Genomic DNA, 16306 nt, shown 5'->3' with positions numbered 1-16306 from the left:
CACCCCCCTCCCCTCTAGAACCCTCAGTTTGTTTCTCAGAGTTCATAGTCTCTCATGGTTCGTCTACAGCCATGCCACCCTGAACGCACCCGATCTCATCTGATTTCCTTCAATTTCAAGTGCAAATAGTGCTCAAATGTATTACCAAGCATTAAGAATTTGATCAACCTATCCAGCAGATGGCAGTGCTAGCGCAATTTGGTAGATGTTTAATAGATTATTTTGGTCATGGCAGTTGGAGGAGGTACCATTTCATTTAAAGGGAATCATTATCTGGGTATAAAGAAATATGATACTATCTATGTAGAGATTCAATTATGTGTATACACTATATCAAGAAGTTATGTGTAGAAATGATAATATAGCATAATATATATAAAAATAAAACTATATTTGTATAATTATTTTTATAAATATGTAACTAGAATTTAAATAAAATTTGGAAAAAATATACCAAAATTAATTAATTTTTAAAAATAAAATGATAGAAACCATTGGGAAAAACAAAATAAAATTAATATATAATTTATAATGATATCACTATAAATAAAAAGTATATATTTTTCAGAAAACCCAGGTTTTTAATAAATCATTTTAATAAATTTTTATCTATAACTAATAATTATATGTAATTTATTAAAAAACCTGGACTTTTTGAAAAAATACCCTAATGATTTTCTTATATTTATTATGCTCATTTATACACACATATTTTTTACATACTTTATCTTAAAATGTTACAGGCTTTTTGAATAGATCTAATTTATAGACTTATATTCATGCTTTCTCTAAAATATTTTATGTCAATTTTGTTGTGTAAAAGAAATCATATTCTTTTAACTTTTGAATTCATGGACTAGATTTTATTGAAGCAGTTACTACCAGGAACATAAACAAGTTAACAGTTCCCCATACCTATTCAAAATTAGGAAACTTGACAAAAAATCTTGAAGAATGCCATGAAATATGTCAGGACCTTGAGAAACAGAGACAACGTCAGCATGACAGAATAAGAGAATTAGCTAAGGGAAGTATACATGTCATCAAGATTTAGAAGGCCCATGAGTACTTCAAATATAAAAATATTTCTTTTGTTTTTCATGATTTTCTTCTGTTGTGGGCATTATTTAAATTAGTTATAAAAATGAATAAGACCAAAGAAATTACATTTGAAATTATTTTTTCCAGAACAACATTCAAGAGACTTTTTATAATTATTTAGTAGAGTTAAATAATATAGTCAATTTTTTTTTTCTAATCAAAATGTGGTCTATATGCTTTCCATCTAGGGGGGAGAACAAAGGATATTTGTGTGCAGTTTTACTGGAAAGCACATATTTTGAATTTGAATATTTATGACAATAACTCAATAATTTATTTTTGATTGAGAAAGAGTGGTTGTAGCTACACTGGTAACAGTTTTCAATGGTAACATGTGAATTTGATTCTATGCACATATATTTCACCTTCCAAAATTCGTCTGTACTTGTTTTTAAACATAAAGTTCACAAAATAAAAAAGTACTCCTCCCAAAACTTTTGTTAATTTCAACAGAGATAATCACTGTAATCAGTATTGTATATAATTCTCTATATTTTTAAAATAATAAATTCATATTTTAAAATATATATTATACTATTATATAATATTTTTCACTGTATTGATATTTATTCTTATTAATTTTAACATTATAAAAGCAGTACAGATTCCTGGTTCAGAATTAAACAATACATAAGCAAAATAAAAGCAGTTTTCCTTTAAAAGCACATCTTTTATTCTCCATAACAATTTCTTTCTTATTAATGATTATGTATAAACTTACTAAGTATTTCTTGTCTATTAGGATTTCTCTACCTCTGAATATTTTTACCTAGTTTTTTTGGGCAGGTTGTCTTTTATTTCTTATTGATCTTTAGGAATTCTTTCTATATTAAGAAAATAAGTTATTGGTAAACTATTCATGATATTTTTCCAATTTTTATTTTATTTTTAGACTTGATTTATTTTTTCTTAGGTTTTAGCAGTAGAAATTGAAAAATGCTATGTAGTCAAATATATCAATCTTTACCTTTGTGGCTTTTTAATATTATTTCAAATTGTAGCATACATTTTCTGTGATTAGAATTTAAAAATATTCTCACATATATTTTGTTGTCGTTTTTATATTTATATATTAATTTTTTACACATGAACTTTTTTTCATCTAAGTATTTTGGTATAAAAAAGAGATGAGACTTTTGCTTTATTTTTTCCAAATAGATAGATAATAGTTATGACATGAAAGGCATGCATGGGTCTCTGGAGGTCTTTTCCAAAGAGAACCTCTCAGGTGAAAACATTTCAACAACTCTGATTTCATATAAACAGGACAGATCTTCCTCAACTTAGAATGGGATTACATCCCAATAAACCTATTGTAAGTTGGAAATATCGTGTTAAAAATACATTTAATACATCTAACCCACCAAACATCATAGCTTAGCCTAGCTTACCTTAAATGAACTCAGGACACTTATATTAGCCTCAGTTGGGCAAAATCGCCTAGCAGCCTATTTTATAACAAAGTGTTAAATATCTAAGGTGATTTATTGAGTGCTGCAGAGAAAGTAAAAAAACACAATGGTTGTAGGGGTACAAGATGGTTGCAAGGGTATCAGTTTTTTACCCTTGTGATTGTGGGGCTGACTGGAGGCTGCGGGTTGGGGCCACTGCCCAGCATCATGAAAGAGTATCATACCGCATATTGCTAGCTGGGAAAAGATCAAAATTCAAAGTATGGTTTCTAATGAATGAGTGTCACTTTCACACCATAATGAAGTGGAACCATCATAACTGGGGGACTGTCTATATATCATGCCTTTATTTAAAAACTTGGGCTATTTTTAAAAATAATTTTGTAATTTATGTTGTAAATTTAATTGCCCATACTACAAAATTTAGACTCCAATTAGGAGTGTTAGAAGGTTTTAAAAATTATTTATTTCTACTATCTTGTTTGATAGAAAAATCACTCATAAATTCCCAGACATAAGATTTTACACTCTTTTTAAATTGATAACAGTAGCAGGGAATTCAAATTTTCATTTAAAATAGGGCTTGGGGTGCCTGGGTGGCTCAGTCATTAAGCGTCTGCCTTCAGCTCAGGTCATGATCCCAGGGTCCTGGGATGGAGCCCCGCATCGGGCTCCCTGCTCAGCGGGAAGCCTGCTTCTCCCTCTCCCACTCCCCCTGCTTTTGTTCCCTCTCCCACTCTGTCTCTCTCTGTCAAATAAATAAATAAAATCTTAAAAAATAAATAAATAAAGACAGGACGATGACTTTTATTATACACATTTTGAGGGAACTCCATACTATTTTCCAGAGAGGCTGCACCAGTTTGCATTCCCATCAACAGTGTAAGAGGGTTCACCTTTCACCGCATCCTCACCAACATCTGTTGTTTCTTGTGTTGTTAATTTTAGCCATTCTGACAGGTGGTATCTCATTGTAGTTTTGATTTGTATTTTCCTGTTGCTGAGTGATGTTGAGAATTTTTTCATGTGTCTGTTGGCCATTTGTATGTCTTCTTTGGAGAAATATCTGTTCATGTCTTCTGCCCATTTTTTAACTGGATTTTTGATTTTTGGGTGTTGAGTTTGATAAGTTCTTTATAGATTTTGGATACTAACCCTTTATCAGATATGTCATCTGAAAATATTTTCTCCCATTCCATTAGTTGCCTTTAGTTTTCTTGATTGTTTCCTCCGCTGTGCACAGGCTTTTTATCTTGAAGTCCCAATAGTTCACTTTTGCTTTTGTTTCCCTTGCCTCGGAGATGTGTCTAGTTGCTGTGGCTAAGGTCACAGAGGTTGCTGCTTGTGTTCTCCTCTAGGATTTTGATGGTTTCCTATCTCATATTTAAGTCTTTCATCCATTTTGAATTTATTTTTGTGTATGGTGTAAGAAAGTGGTCCAGTTTCATTCTTCTGCATGTTGTTATCCAGTTTTCCCAACACCATCTGTTCAAGAAACTGTCTTTTATTCAATTGGATATTCTTTTCTGCTTTGTTGAAGATTGGTTGAGCATATAGTTGTAAGTCCATTTCTGGGCCTTCTATTCTTTTCCATTGATCCACATGTCTGTTTTTCGTGCCGGTACCATACTGTCTTGGTCACTACAGCTTTGTAGTCCGGAATTGTGCTGCCTCCAGTTTTGCTTTGCTTTTTCAAGACTGGTTTGGCTATGTGGGGTCTTTTGTGGTTTCCTACAAATTTTAGGATTGTTTGTTCTAGCTCTGTGAAAAATGCTGGTTGTATTTTGATAAGGATTGTATTAAATGCGTACATTGCTTTGGGTATTATAGACATTTCAACACTATTTGTTTTTCCAATTCATGAGCATGGAATGTCTTTCCATTTCTTTGTGTCTTCTTTTATTTCATCAGTGTTTAATAGTTTTCAGAGTACAGGTCTTTCACCTCTTTGGTTAAGTTTATTACTAGGTATCTTATGGTTTTTGGTGCAATTGTAAATGGGATTGATTCCTTCATTTCTCTTTCTGCTGCTTCATTACTGGTGTATAGAAATGCCACAGGATTCTGTATGTTCATTTTGTATCCTGCGATTTTATTGAATTCATGTATGAGTTCTAGGAATTTTTTGGTGGAGTCTTTTAGGTTTTCTACATAGAGTATCATATCATCTACAGATAGTGAGTTTGACTCCTTCCTTGCTAATTTGGATGTCTTTTATTTCTTTTTGTTGTCTGATTGGTGAAGCTAGGACTTCCAGTAGCATGTTAAATAACAATGGTGAGAGTGGACATCCTTGTCTTATTCCTGACCTTAGAGGAAAAGCTCTCAGTTTTTCCCTATTGCAGATGATATTAGCTGGGAATCTTTCTTGTATGGCCTTTGTGATGTTAAGCTATATTCCCTCTATCCTTACTTTGTTGAGAATTTTATCAAGAATGGATCCTGTACTTTGTCAAATGCTTTTTACATATATTCTTACTTGAATATGTGTGTGTGTGTGTGTGTGTGTGTGTGTGTGTGTGTGTGTGTACTGTTGGATTCAATTTGCTAGTACTTTGTTGAGAATTTTTGCATCCATATTCATCAGGGAAATTGAACTAAAGAGTTTTTTTTTTTAGTGGGGTCTTTCTCTGGTTTCGGAATCAAGGTAATGCTGGCCTCATACAATGAGATTGCAAGTTTCCCTTACATTTCCACTTTTTTGGAATAGTTTAAGAAGAATAGGTATTAACTCTTCTTTAAATGTCTGGTAGAAATCCCCTGGGAAACCCTCTAGCCCTGGACTTCTGTTTGTTGGGAGATTTTTGATTACTGATTTGATTTCTTTGCTGGTTATGGATCTGTTCAAGTTTTCTATTTCTTCCTGTTTCAGTTTTGGTAGAGTATATGTTTCTAGGAATTTATCCATTTCTTCCAGTTTGTCCAATTTGTTAGCTTATCATTTTTCATAATATTCTCTTACACGTGTTTCCATTTCGGTGGTGTTGGTTGTGATTTCTTCTCTCTTATTCATGATTTTATTTATATGGTTCCTTTCTCTTCTTTTTTATAAGTTGAGCTAGGGGTTTATCAATTTTATTAATTCTTTCAAAGAACCTGCTCCTGGTTGCATTGATTTGTTCTACTGTTTTTGTTTGTTTGTTTCTATGTCATTTATTTCTGCTCTAATCTTTATTATTTCCCTTCTTCTGCTGGCTTTAGGCTTCATTATTTTATTTATTTATTTTTTTGTTCTCTATCTAGTGCCTGCAGGAGTAAGGTTAGGTTGCATATTTGAGATTTTTCTTGCTTCTTGAGGTAGGCCTGTATTGCTATGTACTTCCCTCTTCCGACTGCTTTTGCTGCCTCCCAAAGGTTTTGGAACATTGTGTTTTTATTTTCATTGGTTTCCATGTTTTTTTTTTTTAATTTTTTTCTTTAATTTCCTGGTTAACCCATTCATTCTTTAGTAGGATGTTCTTTAACGTCCATGTATTTGTGGTCTTCCCAAATTTTTTCTTGTGGTTGACCTTAAGTTTCATATTGTTGAGCCTTTAGGCCATTTACATTCAGAGTGATTATCAATAGATATGAATTTATTGCCATTGTATTACTTGTTAAGTCACTGTTTCTGGAGATTTTCTCTGTTCCTTTCTAGTCTGTCACTTTTGGTCTTTCTCTCTCACTCAGAAGAGTCCCCTTTAGTATTTCTGTCAGGGCTGATTTAGTGGCCATAAACTCCTTTAGTTTTTGTTTGTCTGGGAAACTCTTTATCTCTCTTTCTATTCTGAATGACAGCTTTGCTGGATAAAGTATTCTTGGCTGCATATTTTTCCCATTCAGCTCATTGAATACATCATACCACTCCTTTCTGGCCTGCCAAGGGCTTGATTTTAGAAAACCTTATTTAGAAAAGCTATATGTTAAATTATCTTCTTACACAGTCTCATTCTTTGATCTAAATCTTTTATTCTAAAGGAAAATTAATTAAATCCTTTACTATTATTGTTCTGATGGTGATTATTTTAATTTACATTGACTTGATCACTAGAACAATATTTTTTTCATATTTTTATCAAATCATTTGGGTTTGTCCACTAATATACCTTCAATTATCTGTTCATATACCTTGGGTTTTTTTCTCTTTGTTTGTTTATTTTAGTAACTGCTCTTGCCATGGCTGCTAAGTTTGTTCATTATTTGCCTGCAAATAGATTTTCCTCATAGGGCATCTGTCTACTGACATTACTTAATGGATTTTATTATTGATAAGTTTTAATTTTAGAATATATGATATCATTATTTTTTCTTGTGTTTTGTCCTTTTAGTTTCTTGAGAAACTTCCATTAAAGAGTCTCCCTTGTGAAAGTGTTTTACTCTTCTTATGTTTACAGTGTGGACTTTAATTCATCTCAAATTTATTTTCTTTATAGTATAAGGTAGGGATCACACCAGGTTTTCTTATCCTATGTAGATGAATTTGTTTTTAGGACTATTTATTGAATATCAATTATGGAATCAAATTTTGGTTTGGTTTTGATAAGTCTCTGTTTCTGAATCTCCCCACTCCAGATTGTTCAGCTGAAGTCCTGGTGTGTTCACTGGACCCCTCCCTCTCACAAATTCTGAATTCAAATTCTTGTCTATTCAGCATCACAAGACTACAGGATATTCCATAGTGTATTTTTTTGTGTGGTTATTAAACATTTGAGCCCCTTCATTTTCAGAATTTAATTAATGCCATTTTGGGAAAACAAGTCATGCATCAAGCTCAGTTCTTCCTATCACTCTTCTTCAAAGTCTCTAACTTTGTCTCCCTGAACCCATGAAGTTACCAAAAACCATGCCACTGCTATCTTCTCCTTGAGTGGTCTCCCTTTGCCCACAATAAGCTCTGATTCTCAGACTCTTATCATGTATACAGGATAAAGGAGCTACAGAATCTTAGCTCCCACCTCCAAGGCTCCTGATTCTTGGCCCCTCCAGTCCTGGTTGCTCTGATCTCTCTTAGGTCTTTTCTAAATTTCTTATTCAGTTTTTGTAATTGTTCTCAGTAGGAAAGACAGGTTGCTTCAAGCTATTCTATTATAACCAGAAACAAAATTATGATGTGGTTATTTTTAAATTTGTATTTGTCAAATTTTTTATTATATGTGTGTTCTTGTGGTTTGGATTTACTGTGCTTTATCTTTTATTTGTTTATTTGAAAAAAGTATTTTCTTTTACTCCCTTCTATATTTATTTTAAAGTTCTTATTAACCCCCCTTAGAATATAGTTAAGGATATACTTTTAATAGTTTCCTTTCATATTGTAGTATTCATAAATGCCTTAGAAAAATCTGAAGTTTCTGGACTGTGAGGCAATGGAAATTCAAACCAAGTCACAAATGAAGTGCAGGTTTTGGTTACCTTTACTTCTGAGAGAAACCTTTTCTACCTAAAGCCAAACAGAGGTCAGTAGTAATTTTAAATTGTCTCTTTACAATGATAAGAAATATTTTGCTTGGTTTAATGTTTCATCCTGGGTATAGTCTTTCAAGTTTTCAGTTTTAAGTAGAATCTCTTTCCAAATCACTGCTTCATAAGAGCCCAGGGATTTGATCTACTTCCTTCACACAGATGTTAACCTGAAGTTATGTGGTTACCAGGATGGTAACTACCACCAAAGGAAGCCACAAATCAGATCGCTCTCTCTCTCTCTCTCTCTCTCTCTCTCTCTCTATATATATATATATATGTATATACACATATATTCCAACAAATAGGAACTTGCCCTTATTTCAATTTCAAAGTGTTTGGCCCTATACAGATATCACAAAATGCAAAGATTAGAGATGACCCTAGATCCTTAGATATTATGTAGTCCAATTTATCACTGTGTCATGGAATTCTTCTTATATTTTTGAAAGATGGCCATCCATCTGCTTCTGTTTCGCAACAAACTATACATATCAACTGCTCATTTCGTTCCCCAATGCTCTAGTTGCTGAGATAGTATATAAAATTCATTGATTTTTATTATTATCTTTATTTTGTCTATGTTTCTGCAATCAATATCTTCAGGAACATGCTATCATGCATGACTTGAAACTATAAATGGATACAGATAAAAATATACTTCTAAAGGTAACAATGCAATTCACTAGAGAGTTTTTGAGTAGAACAAGCCAAATTCAACAGGTTACTTTCCTAAAAATCGAAAAGAAGAAATTTTATTTCTGAGTTAGAAGCTAAGTATAGGTCCCTTTTTAATTCCAATCTAATATGTAGGGAAAAAGTAACATATCCTAGCATATGGTAGTGTATTGATTAAGAATGTGAACTTTGGATTCAGGCCATCTTAAGTGGATTCTGACTCTGCACTTGCAAGCTTTACCTATAAACATTGGGAAATTTTTTTTTTAAATATTTATTTATTTATTTATTTATTTATTTATTTATTTATTTGAGAGTACACACGAGCAGGGGGGATGGGCAGAGGGAGAAGGAGAGAGAACCTTAAGCAGGCTCCATGCTAAGCGCTAAGCATTGGAGACCGACATGGAACTCTATCTCATGACCCTGAGATCATGGCCTGGGCTGAAATCAAGAGTTGGACACTTAACCAACTGAGCCATTCATAAGCCCCTGGAAAGATTCTTACATATTTCATTTAATCTATAAAATGGGATGAAATGATATCTTCGTAGGGGAGTCTTGTGGAAATTACATAAAGTAGCATATATAAAATATTTAGCACAATGCCCAGCAGTTGTACTGCCAATGGCAAAGAAACTCATATTGAAAGATATTTATGGGATATATACAGACTACAATTTTATATAATATCAGCTTGCAGAAGACAATTTGATTGGCAGGGGATTTATTACTTAGGAAACAGACTGAGACAACACTATATGTATGTGGATTCATTGTAGCAGCACCTATATATAGCACTAAACTTTGTATTAGTTATAATACAAGCTCAGTTGGTGCAACAAAGGTCCAAAAACAACAAAGTGGCTTAAAAAAGATAGAAATTTGTCTGTAAGGCAAGAGTTTCATCATGGGCAGTCCAGGGCTGTAGTTGAGGTTGTACTCTACCATGGACTCAAGTACTTTGTATATCATTGCTTTGCATTTTTCATGGCTTTCATCCCTTTGGATAAGGTAAATGTTATGTCTCCCACTATACCCATATTCCAAGTAGCAGGAGGGAGAAACTGAATAGAGATCATAATCCCTTTCCTTAAATCTGAGTCAGGAAGTTGCATACATCCCTCATATTCCATTAGCCAGAACATAGTTATACAGACACAACTATCCACAAAGAAGGCTGCAACATGCAGTATTACCTTGGCTACTATGAGATCAACTAAACTCACAGAAGCTCTATTACTTAAAGGAATAGGGAAAAATGGGTATTGGAGAACTTGCAATCTCCTCCATCGCTTACCAGTTTGGCCACCCAAATATGCTTTTCCTCACTCCCTCATTCTCTCTCACAAGCTCCCTCTCCAAATGAGACAGTGACCATGACATGTCCTAATGAGTTATGTCATCCTACTCAAAGTGAGGGTCTTTGGTTTATGGGGAATTTTCTGCATTAGGGAGAAGTTATCTGCCCTCAAAACTAGATATAAAATGTGGGACTAGTAAAGAGGAGACCACAATTAAAATCTTCTTCTAAAAAGGAGATAATAGGAAACACAAATCAATCTTAGTCCATGATAATGATCAAATGATAAAAACTATGGAATTGTTTTGCTCTAAACATTGAAAATAGGTTAGCCTCTGTGAAAGCCTGGATTTTGTCCCTGTCTATTGTTCTCTGTGGTCGAGGGCTTTGACCTCTGAAGGGTGATTTTTGGCCCATTATCTGTTCTGGAAGAATGTAACATGGGCATTGGAGAATGTAGCACTTGGGGTTGCACAATACTGCAGGCCATCTTTCTCTGAAGATAATTTTGGGGTTCAGGGATCCTTTAAGAGTCAAACACTGGTGGTAAATTACCTTAAAAATTAGAAAACTATCAGTTTGTTGGTGGACAGGTAGTTTCAAATGCTAATAAACATCTTTAAGGATCACATTTTGACTGTTTATTTTTAATTAATTTTTTAGAAAACACTGACCTGTTGGTTACTGCCTTCTGTGATTTATGCATTATCCCTTCATTCAGCTAATGAAGGCTATTTGATAAAATAGGATTGGATAGAGAGGTAATTATCTTAACCTCACTTTTACCGTTTAGCTAGTTCCCAACGTCCATCCAATAATATAGAGGGGGCTTTTTAAATAGACAATGTAGAATGGAAATTCTTTGAAGCAATACACCGAAAGCTGTGTGCATCACTCATCATCACAATCTATTGATCAAAATATAATCACATCACCTAGAAATAAAAGCATATGGGAAACGTATCAGGTGCATGGAGAGTAACATGCTAAGATAGTATCTAGACTGCTATCACTAAAAGGAAGAATTGAAAATGGGGAATAATTAGCAATCTCTGACACTGAGGTTTGAGCACAGTTAAATGTAATTTGGTTGAATCTTCCATTGAAAGAATGTTGATATGCTATTTATAAGAACTGTATCTAAAATATAAGATTAAAGAAAGGTTGGAAGTAAATAAACCATGAATATTAAAAATTTGATAGATATATTAATATTAGCAAATCAGTACTTAAGGCAAATATATATGTGTGTGTGTATATATATATATATACACACACACACCCAAAACCCAAAAGTGAATGCTCAAGTAGATCATATACCAGACCAACTGTAACAATCTTTATTGGAGAATATTACAGGAACAGCAATAGGAGTAAGCACATGGACCGCCCCTGTTCTCACTCAAGAGCAATAGAGAGCAATCTAGTAGGACTGTATGTTAGATTCCAGGAGAGAAAACCTGACCATTTGGTAGTGGGGCTTTTAAGTTATAGAATTAGAGTACTGCAAGCACCTCCCTTGGTGGAATCAGGGCTGAGATAAAATAGCAGTAAAACATGTTATAAACTTAGCTGCAAGCTTGTCTGGCCAGCTCAGCATTTGTGGGTGGGAGCATGAGTCCCGTCCCCACCGCCCCCCGCCATAATTAGAAGGCGGAGTCCAAGCCTCCCAGTTACAATCCCATACTACGATAAATTAGTAGAAGTGTTTGCTCATTTTCTACGGGGGCTTATAACCCTTACGGTGGAATAACAGAAGGCTCCGGTCCTACTCTTGTTGTTGATCTGCATTGATTTTCATAAACCCTAAACTATAGCCAGTTGGTTTGCGAGCTTTCCAAGAGACACTTTTTTTTTTTCTGGGAAGCCAGGCAAAAATATACATGGGTAAAGAAGAAATAATATTGGACATTATAAAAGTTTGCACCTGAATCTTATGGTAAATAATACATATTTTAAATTGTGGTTTATATCTAAAAATTATCAGAGAGAAATATCTACCTTCAAAAGCAAATGTTAGTGTAAAATAATCAGAAGATGCATAAAAAGCAGCATAATAAATTTGAAGGGAGGAGAAGAAAGGAAGGAGCAGAAATATGAATAGAAATTAGTATAAATAATTTTTTTTTAAAAAAAGAAGAGATCAAGTACTAGAGGGATGAACAAAACCCAAAGAGTTTTAAAAATACTAGTAATGTTGACAAACCTCTGGAAAGAATGACAAAGGAAAAAAAAAAGAGAAAGGACAGAAAAACTAATTTGAGGATTAGATATATATTAGAATACATATATTAGAAAAATATTATCAAACATATCAAATTACCACAACACCAAATTACCATAACACCAAAATACCACAACAATAAAAATTTGTCTCACATATAAAATTACAGAAACATATAACTTCACAAGTGAATTCAACCATTCAAGGAAAAATAATGCCAATATAACATACATTCTTTTATTTTGTAAAGATTTTATGTATTCATCGGAGACACAGAGATACAGAGAGAGAGAGAGAGAGAGCATAAGCAGGGGGAGAGGCAGAGGGAGAGGGAGAAGCAGCCTCCCCGCTGAGCCAGGAGCCTGATGTGGAGCTCCATCCCAGGACCCTGGGACCATGACCTGAGCCGAAGGCAGATGCTTAACGACTGAGCCACTCAGGCGCCCCATCTGTCTTGATTTAAAAAAGTGTCTCCAAGCTGAATATTGATATGGAGAAACTCCTTTATCTTATAAAAGTTACCTTCAAAAAGTAAAGCAAGCATGCTTATTAGTGAATCATTCAAAGCTCTCCTTTTGATAACAGGAGCAAGATATTAATGCCCACTAACACAACTTCTATGTATAATACAGTGATTCTGGCTACAGTCTCAAAAAGGGGAAAGTAATAAATAGAGTCAGGATTAAAAGTATAAAACAAAGCTCTTATTATTGGCTGATATGATTATATATATATGTTACATTTTATATAAAATTATATATTATATAAGAAATATATATTATATGATAAAATTTTAAATACATAAAAGCATGTAAATGCAACATATTTTAATATATAATACAATTTTATTTATATTACATATTATGTAATTATTATATTATATATAGTATACATATTATAATTTTACATATGTATGTATGTATAATTTAAAATTATATATATGTAAAATTATGTATAAAATAAAATTATATGAAAATCATATAAAATATATAAAATTCAAATGAATCTGTATATAAATTATTATAATTAATAAGGGGGTTAAGTAAGGCCTCTAATTATCATTTTAATTCTAATATAATTCATTTTTATTTCCAGATTCCAGAAACAACCAAGAAATAGCATAAAGCTGTCAAGTAGCTAGTAATAAATCTAACAAATAATATGAGTTTCTCTACGAAGAGAATTGCATAACTTTATTGGGAGACATTAAAGAAGGCTAAGTGGTGAGATACACCACCATATTCATGGGTTGCAATAATAACAGGGATGTCCAATAATCCCAATTTATCTTGCAGCATAGTTCAAATGGAAGTCTCACCAGATGTATGTGTGTATGTGTCCCTGGATGAAAAGAAGGAAAAACAAACAAACAAACAAAAAAATGGTAGGGTTTGCTTTGTAAGCATCAACATACAGATAGATTGACAGAATAAAAGCCCAGAAGGCCTTATTATGTCAATTTGATATAGAATAGATGTTAGTTTTTTCAGATAAGTATATTAAACAGTTTTGTTTTAATAACGGTGCTGGGAAAATTGAGTATCTACACAGAAATATGCAAAATAGAACTACTACTTCCCATCATTCAGAAAAATACAAGTAGATTAAGGAATGTGAAAGAAAAACTAAATTTTCAGACAAAATGCAGGTAATTTTTTTTGGATCTTGGGAGAGAGAACAATACATTAAGCAAGACACTAAATGCATAAACACTAAAATAGACTCATAAATTCAGTTGTTTTTTTCTTAAGATTTATTTATTTATTTGAGAGAGAGAGCAAGGCAGGGAGGGGCAGAAGGAGAGGGAAAGACAAACTTTAGCGCTCAGCATGCAGAGCCCAATGCAGGGCTCGATCTCAGGACCCTGAGATCATGACCTAAGCTGAAACCAAGAATTGGAGGCTGAACTCACTGTGCCACCTAGGCGCCCCTAGATTTATAAATTCAACTATATTTAAAAAGTGACTTCTGTTCCTCAGCTGACACTACAATGAAAACGAAAAGACAAGCCACAGAATGGGAGAATGTATTGACAGGAAACAACTAACAAAAACCTTATGAAAACGCTAAGCCTAAGAGAGGAGTGGGACCCAAGCACTCATACACACTGCTTGTGCGAGTGTGATTAGCCCAAGAACTTTAGAAAACTATTTGGCATTGTCTAGTGAAATGAAAGCCACACAAATTCTACAGATCAATAATTCCACTTTTAGATGTGCACCTAGATAAATTCTTGTATGTGTGTGCCAGGATTATAGAGGAGAATGTTCACAGACACATTGTTTGTTATTGACCAGATTTAACACAAATTATAAACAAACACTGAAAAATAGATTATGGTAGAGTATATGAAAAGAAAATGTAACAATTAAAATAAATAAGATACAGCTGTAGACAATATGGATGTTGTCTACACAAACAGTATTTAGTGAAAATACATGCAATATGATTAAATTTATGCAAAACTTGAAACGACAGCATGCATACATAGTTTACAAATGTATCATTTGGAATTGAACGCATGGCATGGTTGCAGTAGAAATCCGCAGAATAGTTCCCTTGTGAAATATAGGGATGCAGGTTTACAAAGGGACACTGTGAGGCTCCTGCTATAATTTATTGCTTGAAATGAATGATCAATACATTGGTGCTTCCTTTTCACTACTCTAGAAGCTCTACATATATATTTTGTGCACATCACATTAAAATTTGTGATGAAGCAAAATAGAGAAAAACATCTTAATTACTGATACTGCGAGCCTCATAGACACACTAGACCCATTATTTGTGGAAAGAAAATTATACTATCTTTGTTCTACTTTAGGTAACACCTCTCTCTGGGTGAGATTTATGGTGGCACAAACCTATAATGACTCCTTTTTATGCTTCTTATCTAATTAAGCAAGTAAAGCAAAAGCAAAAACAAAAAGAAATGTAGCTTTAGATTCTTGAGAAGAAAATTAAAACAATATATAAAAAGAACTATGTTTGAGAAGATAAGCTCAGTTTTCTTTTGTACTTATGGAGATTGACATAAACATTATCTCTGTCAAGAGTTTTCCTGTTTTATTGATTAGTAAATTACTACTTCCAGATCAAAATGGTAATGCTCATGATTTAAAAGTAGTTGTAAATTTTGTTATTGTTGTTGTTGTTAAAAAGGTCTTTTAATACCACCCCATTTTAAGTCTGCCAAAAATCAGAGTAATACCTATTTAGAGTTTCTAATATGAAGAATATTCTAAGGTAGGGGAAAATTATGGGCATCTACATACACTATAACATCTAAAGTTAATTTTAGCAGGACTATATTTGCTGACATTTCATCTCCAAACTTCTAATTGTTATTAGTATTTTTATATCACTTCTACTAAGTTTATAGGATAATCATCTGTAAAATATAAATATAAAAATACATTATACATAATATTATATATATAACATTATCTTAAGAGCTGGAGGACAGAAATCTGAGATCAGTTTCATTGGGTTGAGGTCAAGGTGTCAGCAGGGCCACACTATCTCTAGGGGCCCCAAGCAGAACCAATTGCTTGCCTCTTCCAGCTCCTGGTAGCCACCTGTATTCCTTGGCTTGTGGACACATTAGCCCCAATCTTTGCGTATGTGGTCCTACTGCCTTTTCTCCTTCTGTGTGTGCACTTAGGGCCCACCTAGATAATCCAGAATGATCTTCCATCTCTAGGCCTTATATTTAATCACAATACAAAACCCTTTTTTTGTTGTTGTCAAAGATAACATTCACAGGCTCCAGAAGGAATTAAGACATGGATATCTTTTTTTTTGGAGGGGGGCATCATTCAGCCTACCACACATTTCCATTTCCATTATATTCTTAATTAGGATATAGGAATACATAAATGTATTTTGCTGCTACAGAGACAAATAAGCATGCTTCTATTGCAATAAATGAATTAATGGAAGTGATACAAAAGGAAATTACCCCATTTAGATAGCTTCTTTGTTGAAGCCTCTGTAATAGAATCTATAAGAATCAGTTGCCTGATTTTCTTTTCAGAATGTTATCCTTACAATCTATATGCTAGAATGAAAAACAAGAATTTATATTTATTTAAGCAAAGTTCATTTACCTGCTAACTGAGGCTGAACATATAACCTTTTCTTTGCAGAACA

This window comes from Eumetopias jubatus, unplaced genomic scaffold (genome assembly GCF_037043125.1).
Source record: "Eumetopias jubatus isolate StellerSeaLion01/CBP00866 unplaced genomic scaffold, mEumJub1_p1.0 scaffold_1, whole genome shotgun sequence".
Classification (NCBI taxonomy): Eukaryota; Metazoa; Chordata; class Mammalia; order Carnivora; family Otariidae; genus Eumetopias; species Eumetopias jubatus.
Note: the sequence above shows the minus strand (reverse complement) of the source record.